This window comes from Microcaecilia unicolor, unplaced genomic scaffold, assembly GCF_901765095.1.
Source record: "Microcaecilia unicolor unplaced genomic scaffold, aMicUni1.1, whole genome shotgun sequence".
Lineage (NCBI taxonomy): Eukaryota > Metazoa > Chordata > Amphibia > Gymnophiona > Siphonopidae > Microcaecilia > Microcaecilia unicolor.
This window is the reverse complement of record NW_021963305.1, coordinates 41,644-56,141: the sequence shown is the minus strand read 5'-3', so window position 1 is coordinate 56,141 and position 14,498 is coordinate 41,644.

Genomic DNA, 14,498 nt, shown 5'->3' with positions numbered 1-14,498 from the left:
TCCTTCATCGGCGCTAATCAAAGGACTCATCAACCCAGTCATCTATGGGCAGCTCGTCACACAGCGGTCCCACACTTGCTGCACAGGGGACAAAACGCTGGTCATCGGCGGCTGACCCCCCATTGTCCCCTTCCTCTGTTAAGGCAACTGCAATGCAGAGAGGAAATTTCAAGTGTACAAAAACTGAACTTCAGAGGACAGCTGGGCCGTTGAGTGTACGAGCTTCAGGTCACCATCTTTCCCCTCTCCCTAATTTGGGACACTCTTTGTCTGGTTTCTCCTCAGAGGCCTGTCTGATATGGGTAACCCTTCAGCATAGCCCTCTGAGTCATTGAAACACGGAAGCCCCTCCACCGCTTACAAGGTGGTGCCCCTTCAGAGGGGGGGAAAAAAAGTTTTTAAAAAATATATAAAACTCAAACACAAAATAAGCAGAGTAATATTGTCTATAAATTGAAAAATCATAGGGGGAAAAAGTCTCAACAAGTGCGGCAATTATTTAAACACTAGTAAAAGAGGCCCGTTTCAGAGCAAATGGAACGGGCGCTTGCAAGGTTTTCGTCGCCAACACCCCCCCCCCCTCCCTGGCCAACCCCTTCGTTGTTCTGCCATTGCTCCGCCCCCAATGTCATGACGTTTGATGCGAGGGCGGGGCCCGGAGCGATTCCCCCCCCCCCCCCCCCCCGTCTCCCTGCCTCCCTCCCTGCCAACCCCTTCGTTGTTCTGCCATTGCTCCACCCTCGAGGGCGGGGCCTGGAGCGATTTTGGTGGCTTCACCACCACGAACCTTCGAACCTTTTTGAAGGAAGTCAGGGCTTGGCTTCACTGACGTCAGTGTCCTCAGAACATTGAGGGTGAGTTTTATTATAGTAGATGAAACCTATTGCACGCACAACAACATTTTGGTTGATTATACTCTACTATGCTGTTTTTTCAGTGTTATGAGTTTCCCTTTGTTCCGCGTTATGGTTCCCTGAAGAAGAATCTCGAAACGGGACCGTCGGATTCCAAACGCGAGTAGGAACAGATTGGGATTTATACCACATAAATAAGACAAGTGTTTTTTTTTCTGGTATGTTTACACGCAAGCTGGTTTTGATTGCCGTTGCATGAATTTTATAGCATTGTACGAAAACGTTTTGGACTATTAAAACAGCATTAAAAAAAAATTTGTTTAATGTTTTTTGCTCATTGGGTGTTTTTTTAGTCAATGATGACTTGTTGTGCGTGCAATAGGTTTCATGTTTAAATAATTGCCGCACTTGTTAAGACTTTTTCCCCCTATGATTTTTCAATTTATAGACAGTATTACTCTGTTTATTTTGTGTTTGAGTTTTCAATATTATTAGCAGCAGTGTGGATCTGACTTTACTTTTGTGTTTAAAAAAAAATATAGACACCTATGAGAAGTTCTATGATTGAGAAATTTGTCCACCCTTAGAGGCGCCACGTTTTATCGTGGGGGCCTCGTTTTGGGTGAATTTACTATTCTGAGAACGTCTCTACTTAAAAAATTATTTTTGACGTATCACCCAGAACTGTATTAGGCTAATCCTTGCACTTATCAGTCTCCTTGTTACAGTTTTCTCTGGTATTACACCATTTGAAAATATAGGGCATTGAAAGCTCTTGAAAATATATCTAGATCTAAGAATCTTAGCTTTATCAACTTTCCAAAGCAGAAGGAAGTTTCTCCAAGGGAGTCGACAGAAACATATCTTAAGGAGATTTTGAAGTTAATGGTAGTAGCAGCTATATCAAGGGTGAATTATGTTTCATTACCGTCTACAAGGAAGGAAGAACAGACTGAAATATCTTTGGAATTATCTGGCTGTTTGAGCAGTCCCGGCACTGATGAGGGCAATTAAGTGACAATTCTTGAGTTGCTACTTTGATTGCAGTTTTTGCTTAGACTTCTGATCGAGAAGGGATTTTAAAGAGAGTTTTTTTAGAAATTCCAAACTTTGGGTGTTTCCAGATGTAGTTCTGGCCACGTAAACCCAATAAAGACTATGCATCCAGCTTTTCCTACTTAAGCGTACAACTATGGAACGCACTACCAAAAGCAGTAAAAACTACGCTCGACCACCTAAATTTCCGGAAAGCACTAAAGACAGACCTGTTCAGAAGAGCATACCCCTCCGACCCAACATAAAATACCGAACACTTGCGACACAATGTAACCAAAGACCGTAATGGACACCTGACTCTTCCTCTCCTCTCTCTCTCTCTAAGTTCCCCCTAATTGTACCTACCATACATGTACCCCATTCTACCACAATATCACTTTGTATTCATTCATACCATGTATTTGTTCAGACTGGAATCGGTTAACGCCGTTAACGGTAAAATGTAAGCCACATTGAGCCTGCAAAAGGTGGGAAAATGTGGGATACAAATGTAACAAATAATAATAAAAAGACAGTTTTGTTATTGAGACTGTAGGGTGTCTCAGCCAGAGGCTCGGTATAATTTGAAATTTCCCAGTAAATGTATGTATGTAACGTGGGTTTTGAACCAAAGATAGAAAACAGAGAGTAGGGTTAAATGGTCAGTATTCTCAATAGAGAAGGGTAGTTAGTGGGGTTCCCCAGGGGTCTGTGCTGGGACCGCTGCTTTTTAACATATTTATAAATGATCTACAGATTGGAATAACTAGTGAGGTAATTAAATTTGCTGATGACACAAAGTTATTCATAGTTGTTAAAAGCAAGAGGATTGTGAAATGTTGGAAGAGGACCTCACGAGACTGGACATCCAAATGGCAGATGACGTTTAATGTGAGTAAGAAAAAGGATCGATGATGACACATTGAAATTTGTTGCCAGAGAATGTGGTAAAAGCAGTTAACTGAGCAGGGTTTAAAAAATATTTCAATACTTTCCTAAAAGAAAAGTCCTTAAGCCATTATTAAGATGGGGGAAACCCTAGGGTAAGCAACATAAAATCTGTTTTACTGTTCTGGAATCTTGCCAGGTACTTGTGACCTGGATTGGCCAATGTTGGAAACAGGATACTGGACATGATGGACCTTCAGTCTGTCCTAGTATGGCAACGCTTATGTGCTTATGAGTGGTAAAACACCCATGACGGTGTCAAGATTCTGTCTCGTAACTGTCTCCATTGGGTTATGATTAAGTATTATTTATTTATTTGTAGCATTTGTATCCCACATTTTCCCACCTTTTTGCAGGCTCAATGTGGCTTACATTATGCCGTGATGGCGATCAACATTTCCGAGTACAGAATTGCATAGAGGTTTCTAAGTGATAAAATGAGTGGTAGGATAAGTTAGGTCATCGACTATAGAGATGTCATCTTCAATTTAGGAAATAGATTGGTAGTGCGTATTGTGTAGCTTTCTTTAGGTTAAACAGCCAAGTGACAAGAGTTCGGTTTTGTCTAGTTCGTGTAAAGTCTATTTATTTTGTATATTAAGGTGGAACATTATGGTAAGCCTTCTTGGACAGGTTCGTTTTCAGTAGTCTATGGAAGATTGTTAGGTCATGTATTGATTTTATGGCCTTTTAATATTACTCAGCCCTCATTTTGTGGATTTTAACAAGGGAAAAGTAGAATAATGTAATTTTTCCTTGTAATATGATTTATTTTATTACACTTGATATACTGTTTGGGCATGAACAAAGGCATCTAAGCGGTTTACAAAATAAAATGATCTGCAGTTAAGCAAGCAAGGTGGTGGGAAGAGAACAGAGCAGAGCAGTTACGGAGTGGCTAGGGAGGGGGGACGTTCAGAAAAGAGGTAAGTTCTGAGTGATTTCTTGAAGGCAGTGACTGTCGGTTGGTTCTTGATGTACAGAAGGAGTTCATTCCATAATTTCAGGGCCAAGATAACCGAAGGTAGAGTGCTGAGAGATGTTGAGATGGAGGGTGGATGGTTAGGAGGTTGTTGTCAGCTGAAAGGAGGAAATGTAGGAGGGTGTAGGGGATGAGGAGCTTGTTAAGGAATGCGGGCGCTGAGGGAAGACCAACAGGAGGCATTTGTATTTGACTTGGGAAATGGCAGAAAGTCAGTGTTGCCATTCTGGGACAGACCAAAGGTCCATCAAGCCCAGTATCCTGTTTCCAACAGTGGCCAATCCAGGTCACAAGTACCTGGCAGAAACCCAAACAATAGCAACATTCCATGTAGAACCCCAAGAGTAGCAAGATTCTAGAATTCTGAAGAATGACAAGATTCCATGCAGAATTTCAAAGTGTAGCAACATTCCATGTAGAACCCCAAAGAGTAACAAGATTCCACTCAGAATCCCAAGTACATAAGTATTGCCACACTGGGACAGACCAAAGGTCCATCAAGCCCAGTATCCTGTTTCCAACAGTGGCCAATCCAGGTCACAAGTACCTGGTAAGATCCCAAAACAGTACATTTTATGCTACATATCCTAGAAATAAGCAGTGGATTTTCCCCGTCCATCTTAATAATGGCTTGAGGATTTTTTTTTTTTTTAGGAAGTTATCCAAACCTTGTTTTTACATCCCACTAAGCTAATTGCTTTTACCACATTCTCTGGCAAAGAATTCCAGAGTTTAATCACATATTGAGTGAAGAAAAATGTTCTCTGATTCGTTTTAAATTTACTACTTTGTAGCTTCATTGCATGCTCCCTAGTCCCAGTATCTTTGGAAAGAGTAAACAAGTGATTCATATCTACCCGTTCTGCTCCACTCATTATATTTTATAGAACTCTTTCCCTTCAGCCGTCTTTTCTCCAAGCTGAAGAGCCCTAGCCGCTTCAGCCTTTCCTCATAGAGAACTTGTCCCATCCCCTTTATCATTTTTGTCGCTCTTCTCGGCACCTTTTCTAATTCCACTGTATCTTGTTTGAGATGCAGTGACCAGAATTGAACACAATATTTGAGGTGTGGTCGCACCATGGAGTGATACAAAGGCATTATAACAACTTCATTATTTTTTTAAAATATTCTCCTAAAACAGTGGCATATCGAGGGCGGAGCGGTGGGGGGGGGGGGTCCACCGCGGGTGCATGCTGCAGGAGGGGTGCAGGGAGCAGCTGCACGCCTGCCAGGTCCGCCGGTTCCCGGCTCCCTCTGCTGTTACTTCCTGTTCCAGGGCAGAGGGAGCAGGGAACCTGCAGAGCTGACAACTGCTTGGCTGCTCCCAGCACCCCAGCAGGTAAGAAGAATGCACCCGGAGGAGGGGGACGGTGATGCGCCAGGGGGATGCTGCACCCAGGGGAGGGGGTGCACAGCGGCGAACCACCCCGGGTGGCAGCCGACCAAGGAACGCCAGTACCTAAAATTAATCTAAACCTAGGCTCTTAGCTTTCTTTTGAAATTAGATTAATTTCTCTTTGAAAATCTACTTGATGGGCAGATGGGAAGGTACCTTTGCCACTAGATGGCTTGGTGAGATTGTCCTGGATAAATAAATGGCAGTTTTGGTTTTAAAAACAATTCCATTCTCAAAAGTGAAAAAAAAAAGATGGCTTAACTCTGGAACAATTCAGTATTTGTTGGTTGATACAAGTTTCTTATCAAATTAACTACTACACAGATTTCCTGTAGATTTGACACAAAACCTTTAACCTAGGATCTCCCTAAATCAGACAAGCCTGGGGTGAGGCAGGTATTCTGAGGTCTGAAGAGGGGGAAATGAAGGGGTATCTGACCCCCATGACTGAGCAGAGCTGCCAAGTTACCCAGGTACAGGAAGGAGACTTTTTGCCCAGTCCTGGTTTTCAACTTACATCCAAAGGAGTCTGGGATTTGTAGCCCCTGATTTCATCCTTTGAGATCAGAGCTGCAAGCCCCATAATGCACCAGGATGAGGTTGTCAGAAATCCAGGCCTGGCCGTCTTCAAATCTAAGCTAAAAGCCCACCTTTTTGATGCTGCTTTTAACTCCTAACCCTTATTCACTTGTTCAGAACCCTTATTTCATCATCCTCACGTTAATATTCCCTTATCTCTTGTTTGTCCTGTTTGTCTGTCCTAATTAGATTGTAAGCTCTGTAGAGCAGGGACTGTCTCTTCATGTTCAAGCGCTGCATACGTCTAATAGCACTATAGAAACGATAAGTAGTAGTAGTAGCTAGGTAATTTGGCTGCTATGAGTGTGTGGGACTCACAGATTTTTAAAATGCTCAAATGTGCACATATCATACACCACTAAAATAATGGCAGGTGCTGTACGAGCACAAGACACAAGCAGTCAGATGCCTTGAAAAAACCAGTGGCGAAACGGGTCCCCATCAGGATTGCTGCAAGAAGTTAAGTGCTGGTTGTTTGTGCTTGAAGAGCGGATTTCTAATTGACCTTTTAATTGCAAAGAAAAAAAATGTTTTAATGGAGGTTTTTTTGACCAGTGATTGAGTAGAGAACCTATTTAGTGCTTAAAATTGTCTGTGCTGTGGGCTTCTGAGGTCTTTTTTTCCTCCTAAAAATACACATTAAAAAAACAAAAAAACTTTAAACAGAAATTTCAAGAGCTGCCTATAAGTTTGCACCACAAGAGTATATGAAATGTTGGGTTGGGGCAAATGTGCACACAACCTTTCATCCTGTTTTTCTTAGGCCCCAGTGTTTCTCCTCCAAGGTCCAGCAGGATTTTTTTTTTTCTTCTGCTTCTGGATTGAAATCCTCTCTGGGTTTACAGTTTTGCCATGTGCTTGTGTTGTGACGGGGAGTCCACGGCTCCCCTTGGTTTCCAGCAGGGGGAGACTGTGCTTTCTCTTTTCCCCCAAAGCTCCAATGAGACAGCCAAAGCTTTTTCAGCTTCCAAATGCAGAGGATCTATCTGCTGGTTGTGGTCCAGAAGAGGGGCAGCCAGCAAGGGCCACCCCAGTGTCCTGTCCACTGCTACAAATGGGGAAGGAAAGTGATTGCTCTCAGGTGACTGGCTGGGCGTTTGCAAAGTACCTAGTCTGAAAAAAAAACCAAACAGATCCCTTCCAAATAGTGGGACACCTTCTTCCCATAATAAAAGCACTCCCCCTCCCCCAAAATTGTTTTCCTCCTGCTTCTTTTCTGAGTAAGAGCAAATTTTGACATTGCTGTTTATCAGTGACCTTTTCTTACGAGATCATCCCCCAACATGGTATTTTCTGGTTCTGCTTGTCAAAGCTTAAAAGTCAGAGGTCACTAATTCCAAATTATCCCCCCCCCCACAACTGACTCCACCTTTTCTTATCAAGCGCACCCACTACTCCATGAAAAAGTTCATCTGCCTGTCAGATGTACGGGATCGGGAAGACAATTCCTGCCAGGTTTTCTCTCCCCCCCCCCCCCCCCCCCCCGGCAGCTTCCGGCTCTCCTCAGGCTCTCCCGGCCGGCGCTGGAACTCAGCCCTTTGTTATTTGCACAGAAGGAGCTATATATTAATTAAAAGAAATCCCTGACTAAAAAGTAATGAGTTGAATAAAAAATTATCTCAGCTCATTTTCTGATTATGTTAATTGTTAAAAAACCCTTCAATCACGCTGCTGCAGTCAATGGGACTTTAATGCGAAATTAGGGGGCTCTTGATAATTCAGCGTCAGGGCTCCTAATAACCAGCTCAGAGGAGATTTTGCAGCAAATTCAGCCCTCCACCCCCCCCCCCCCCCAAAGCAAATCAGACCATCTTCTCTTTGTTCCTTTCCCATTTCTCTGCAATCCCCCTTCTTTCACTTTATTTTTTTTGTAAATGTTCCCATCCCCCACTGCCCCACCCCCTAGCCCCTTCCCCCCCCCCTTTTAAAAATTCTACCCTTCTCTCTCGTCCTGTTTTGATTGATTTTTTTTTAAATCTCCTTTTCACTTACCTCTTTTTTTTTTGAGTGTTTTCTCCTTTCTCGTCAAATCTCGAGCACTATAAAACTATCCGATCTGATCTTCCCCCCCCCCCCCCCCCCATATAGAAGTTTGGTTTTAAGATCTAACCTGGTGAATTTTGCTCAAACCTCCAAACGGTGGAAGGGGGGGGGGGGGAGTTTAGCGCGCCCTTACAATCACTTATTCTGTTTACAGATCAAATTGCGTGATTGCCTTCTTTAGTCCGCTTGAGTGCAAGAAATAGAGGTTAATGAATGCAAACAACAAAAACATATCAGGATCCCATTTTACTGGACCAGCTTTATTTATTTCTTGACTAATTTCCAGGAGCTACTTGGTTCCTCCGGTCAAGAAACGTATTAAGCTAATCTAAGTTATTGCTGTATATAATATATATATATATAAATATATAATTCTGTGCATAATATCTGAGGAAGGGAGTGAAGCTCCTGAAATCTGTTAATGTCAATCCGATAAACAGGTCATAGTAACATAGTAGATGACGGCAGAAAAAGACCTGCACGGTCCATCCAGTCTGCCCAACAAGATAAACTCATATGTGCTACTTTTTGTGTATACCTTACCTTGATTTGTACCTGCCATTTTCAGGGCATCATTTGTTATATTTCATTTTGTATCCTCTGCTTAGGAATTGGGATTTGTTTTAGAGGGGTGGGGGTGGGGTCTAGAGTTATCTGTGCCCCCGAGTGGAGCAGAGAATAGGGATAAGGGTGTTTGGGATTTTAGTATATAGTTGATTGTACTTTTGGGATGAACTATTTTCCAATTGTTTTTTTAATCTTTTTTTTTTTTAACCATGTAGTAAAACTGACGAATCCATTATTATTATTATTTAATAGGGCGGTAGAGAAATGTGAATTGAGATACAAATGCAGATATTTCTAAGAAGAGGTGGGGAAGTTATGGGATTCCTCCAATGTCGTTTAGAACAGGTTAGTCCAGCTAATCGGTTGCATTTTAAAAGACCCAGAAAAGGCAACGCTGGAGAGCTTTTTATAACCTTGCAAAAGTGAGGGAGAGAGATTAAAAGAGACTATTAATTGTGAAACTCTGCTGCATCCTTGTCGTTCCAGAAAGGTTATCTGAAGTAACTCAGGGCTAAAATTCGTTTGTTTGGTTTTTGTTTCGTTTCCCTATCCACTATGCAGTTTCCTTCAGATCCAATTTTCAGGGCCTTTAGGAGGTACCTGAAATTGCAGAGGTTTTTGGACACTTCCAAGGCAGGGTGGCTGGGGGAAGAGACCCCCCCCCCTAACGACTTGGAAATAATTCAATCCGCCCTGCCGCCTTTCGTCTTATTTCATTTCGTTTGCAGCCCCTCATTAAATAAACACCCCCTCCCCCTCTGTAAAAGATCTGCTGCAAATTATTTCGCGTTGCTTTGCTTGATTTCATTGCCTCAATGGGAATCCAGATGTGGGCATTTATAGCAATTGGAGTCCGTTTATCTTCCAAAGAGAACTAAAAAAAAAAAAAAAAAATACCGCCATTGTTTGACTAATTCTTTAAATGCACTGGGAAAAGGAGACGCCAAAATTAAGCGAATAAGCATCGATTGATTTACATTCTTTCCCCCCTCCCCTCTTAAAAAACAACAACAATCACACACAATTATTTCGAAATTAATGTCTTAAAATCCATTTTTGGTGTGTTTTTGCCTTCAATAACAGATTGCATTAAAAATATTATTGAAACATTATCATCCCGGCTCGCAGCAAACTCCCGGTCAGATATCACATTCCTGATGAATGATTTTTAACACGTCTGTACAGATGTTATTATTAGACTTATGTTGCTGTAGAATTTTATTCAGGGGTCAGGAGGGGTTCAGAAAACCAGAAATCTCCGTTTACAGAAGAGAGCTGGCTGGGTTTAGCAATGTTTGCTCTCCCTTAATACACTGTTAGACACATTTTTGCACTCCCGGGGGAAGCTAGTGCACAGAAGCGGAGCTGGGCATGGGATCCCCTCTTAAATAAAAGTCCGATTATTAGCCACGGCACTGGGCCTGCTCATGAGGGAGACATGCTGGAAGTATGGATAAAGGGCGGGTGTGAAAAGGGTAGACCTGAAGGGTCTGTTTACTCTTTCCAAAAATACTAGGACTAGGGGGTATGCAATGAAGCTACAAAGTAGTAAATTTAAAACGAATCGGAGAAAAGTTGTCTTCACTCAACTTGTAATTAAACTCTGGAATTCGTTGCCAGAGAATGCGGTAAAGGCGGTTAGCTCTGCGGGGTTTTAAAAAGGTTTGGACGGCTTCCTAAAGGAAAAGTCCATAGACCATTAATAAAATGGACTTGAGGAAAATCCACTGTTTCTGGGACAAGCAGTATAAAATGTTTTGTACTTTTTTGGGATCTTGCCAGGTATTTGTGACCTGGATTGGCCACTGTTGGAAACCTTGATGTCCTATTTACTTTGCCTAGTGCACCTGAATGTAACTCACCCTGAGCTACTACTGAAAAAGTGTCTGCAAAATCCAAAATACATTAAATCAGTACTGTACAAGGGCGAGGGTGATGCAAGGCAACATGGATGCCCTATTCCTCCCATCCACAAGGGCAAAATATTACTCTTGCGGCCCAGTTTCTGTTTTAGAGCAAGTGAAATCCAGTTCATCCCTCCTGAAGGAGGTGAAACTGGAGGTCTCTCAGCCTCTTTTCACCTTCACAGCAACTCCACAAGGAAACGAAAAGTGTCTGATTTCAGTCCTTTAGAAAAATAAATGCCACGATCCCACTGCTGCCAGCCCTAATCTCTGTCCAATGGGCTCACCCTGACCTTAAAGGGGATCAGTGGCCCCTTGTAATAGCAGGCCAACTTTTAATTGACTCCAAGATTATGCAATTAGGAACTAAAAGATAGCCTTACAGTTATGCCCATCCAGGTTTGCTTGCTTTTTCTTTTTTTGCACCTTGCAAAACCTCCAGGCTTGACTTCAACCAGCAAATTACCACCATTTAAAAAAAGGGGAGGGGGCGGAGGGGCCAAGCGTCTGCAGTTTAGGGTCATTTTCCTATTTGCATCCGCTGTTAGCTGGAGATCATTTTAATAAATAGGAACGAAGGGGGACCGGCATCTAGAGGGCTTGCCGGCAGCATTTAAAAGCCAATAGAGTTTCTAATTCGACTGTATCATTTCTTATTGATTAGAGCAATCAAGATGAAAGGCCAGCCAGGCTGCGAGCAGTTCAGCATCTGATTAAAGATAAGAGTCAGTTAATGCAAGAGCAGGGGGGGAAATTGGTGAAGAGACTGATTTGCATGAGCTGGGAGCCCAGCCACAGGGGGACAGAAATCACTCATTAGGATTAGAGAGAGGCTCAAGCATGCTTTCAAGATCATTTGGGGGCCAGACGAAATGCTCTCTCCCTCTGAGAGAGAGAGCATGCCCCCCCCCCCCCCGACACACCCCTGTGCACAAGCAGGTTGCAGAGAAGTGAGGGGCTAGCTTTTGGGAGTTTGCAAGAGCCTGTGGCTGTCAGGGAGGGTGGGGGGGCTTTTAAACACTCTTTTTGACTCTGCTAGGACGTGCATTGATTGTGGGTTTATTTTAAAAAATAATAAGCATCGAAAAAGGGATTTAAGCGTTAAAAAGAGCCACCTGTAGGATTTAAAGGCAGCTCTGGGGTTCGGAATATTCAGAATCTCCCCCCCCCCCTCCTGTTTTATGTTATCAGTCTATGTACAATGTAGACACTCTGAAAGATTTAGCAGGCAATTTTCATCAGTGCTTTTACAGTCCCTTTCGGGAGGTTTCAGCCTCTAATTGTAAATGAAGAAATCGATCATGGAGGATAAAGTCGGAGCTCGAGGGGAAACAAAGTTTCTGACACCGATACACGGGATTGGGATTTTCTGCTGCTTCCACAATACCAGCTCCCTAAAGATCGGAGCAATCGGAATTACTGCTTTTTCCTTTGCCAGTACCTTTAGCCCAAATGGTGAATTAGAAAGTGGTTTTTTTTTTTTTTTTTAAGGAGGAGGGAGCTCTAATTAATAAGGCTGACATGTTTCTCTTCCAACACTACTGAATTTAACTTTTCTGTAAAACCTCCCCCTTTTCCTGAGGAAAATAGGATTTAGCCTGTGAAATTACCCCAATTCTATGCTAGAGGTCAAGCTAAATTGGCCACATCCTTACATAAGAACACAAGCAAGACCGAAGCCCAGGTCACAAGTACCTGGCAAGATCCCAGAACAGTAAAACAGATTTTATGCTGCTTAAGCTAGAAATAACCAGTCCTAGTAATGGTTTGTGGACTTTTCTTTTAGGAAATTATCCTAACTTTTTTTTAAACCCCTGCTAAGCTCACCACTTTTACCATATTCTCTGGCAATGAATTCCAGAGTTTAATTACACCTTGAGTGAAAAAATATTTTTTCTGATTCATTTTAAATTCATTCCCCTAGTCCTAGTATTTTAGAAGGGGTAAAGCTAGTGATTCACACCTACCTGTTCCACTCCACTCAGTATTTTATAGACCTCTATCATATCTCCCTTCAGCTGCCTTTTCTCCAAACTGAAGAGCCCTATCCACTTTAGCCTTTCCTCATAGGGAAGTTGTCCCATCCCCTTTATCATTTTCATCACCCTTCTCTGTACCTTTTCTAATTCTGCTACATCTTTTTCGAAATGCCGGTGAGCCTGAGGTCAGTTCCAAGCAAAATGGTAGAGAGTATTATTAAGAACAAAACTACAGAGCATATTCAAAAGCATGGATTAATGAGACAAAGCCAACATGGATTTAGTGAAGGGAAATTTTGCCTCACCAATATATTACATTTCTTTGAAGCAAGGGCGTAGCCAGACTTTGGCAGGAGGGGGGGGGTCCAGAGCCCGAGGTGAGGGGACACATTTTAGCCCCCCCTGGTGCAGCCGACCCCCTGCCACTTTTGACCCCCCCCAGCACCGCCCCCTCGCCGCTGCCGACCCTTTTGACCCCCCTTCCCGCCACCTCCAACCCTCCCCCGCCACGCCACCATCGGGTACCTTTGCTGGCGGGGGTCCCCAACCCCCTGGCAGCCGAAGTCCTCTTCAGTGCCGGTCTCCAGCGCGGCCGTGTTGCTGATCTGTAGTGCAAGGATTCTGTTTCTGTGAGTCTGACGTCCTGCACGTAGGAACGCAGGAACGTGCAGGACGTCAGACTCACAGAAACAGAATCCTTGCAGTACAGATCAGCAACGTGGCCGTGCTGGAGACCGGCACTGAAGAGGACCAGCTGGCGGGGGTTGGGGACCCCTGCCAGCAAAGGTACCCGATGGCGGCGGGAGATTGGTGGCAGCAGGGGGGTGTCAAAGGGGTCAGCGGCGGGAGGGCGGGGGCCAAATCTATGGGGGCCCATGCCCCTGTGACCCCACGTAGCTATGCCCCTGCTTTGAAGGGGTGAACAAACATATGGAAAAAGGTGAGCCGGTTGATATTGTGTATCTGGATTTTCAAAAGACATTTGACAAAGTACCTATGAAAGGCTGCAGAGGAAATTGGAAAGTCATGGGATAGGAGATAATGTTCTATTGTGGATTAAAAACTGGTTAAAAGATAGAAAACAGAGAGTAGGGTTAAATGGTCATTATTCTCAGTGGAGAAGGGTAGTTAGTGGGGTTCCTCAGGGGTCTGTGCTAGGACTGCTGCTTTTTAATATATTTATAATGATTTAGAGATGGGAGTAACTAGTGAGGTAATTAAATTTGCCAACAACTCAAAGTTATTCAAAATTGTTAAATCACAAGAGGATTGTGAAAAATTACAAGACACCATTACGAGACTGGGAGGTCTGGGAATCCAAATGGCAGATGACATTTAATGTGAGCAAGTGCAAAGTGATGCATGTGGGAAACAGGAATCCGAATTATAGCTATGTCATGCAAGGTTCCACATTAGGAGTCACGGACCAGGAAAAGGATGTAGGAGTCATTGTTGATGATACGTTGAAACCTTCTGCTCAGTGTGCTGCTGCGGCTAAGAAAGCAAATAGAATGTTAAGTATTATTAGGAAAGGAGTGGAAAACAAAAATGAGGATGTTATAATGCCTTTGTATAGCTCCATGATGTATTTATTTAGTGCATTTGTATCCCACATTTTCCCACCTATTTGCAGGCTCAATGTGGCTTACAGAGTTTTGTTATGACATAGTCATTACATGATATCAGATACAGTTAGTAATGTACAAAGAATAAGTAAGGGAAGAGAGAAGGAAGGTGTTATGCACGATGGTATAGAAGGTGGACTTTAATAACTGGGTGGATTGGTGAGGTAGTTTTGTGAGGTTATGGGTTCTCTTTGTAGGCTTTGTTGAAGAGATATGTCTTCAAAGATTTGCGGAAGTTAGTTATTTCGTCAATAGCTTTCAGGGATGCGGGTAATGCATTCCACAGCTGCGTGCTCATGTAAGAGAAGGTGGTGGCGTGTATCAGCTTGTATTTTAGTCCTTTACAGCTGGGGAAGTGCAGGTTGAGAAATTTGCGTGATGATCTTATGGCGTTTCTGGGAGGCAACCGCACCTTGAATACTGTGTGCAGCTTTGGTCACTGCATCTTAAAAAAGATATAGTGGAATTAGAAAAGGTACAGAGAAGGGAGACAAAAATAATAAAGGGGATGGGATGACCTCCCTATGAGGAAAAGCCAAAGTGGCTAAGGCTCTTCAGCTTGGAGAAAAGACAGCTGAGGGGAGAT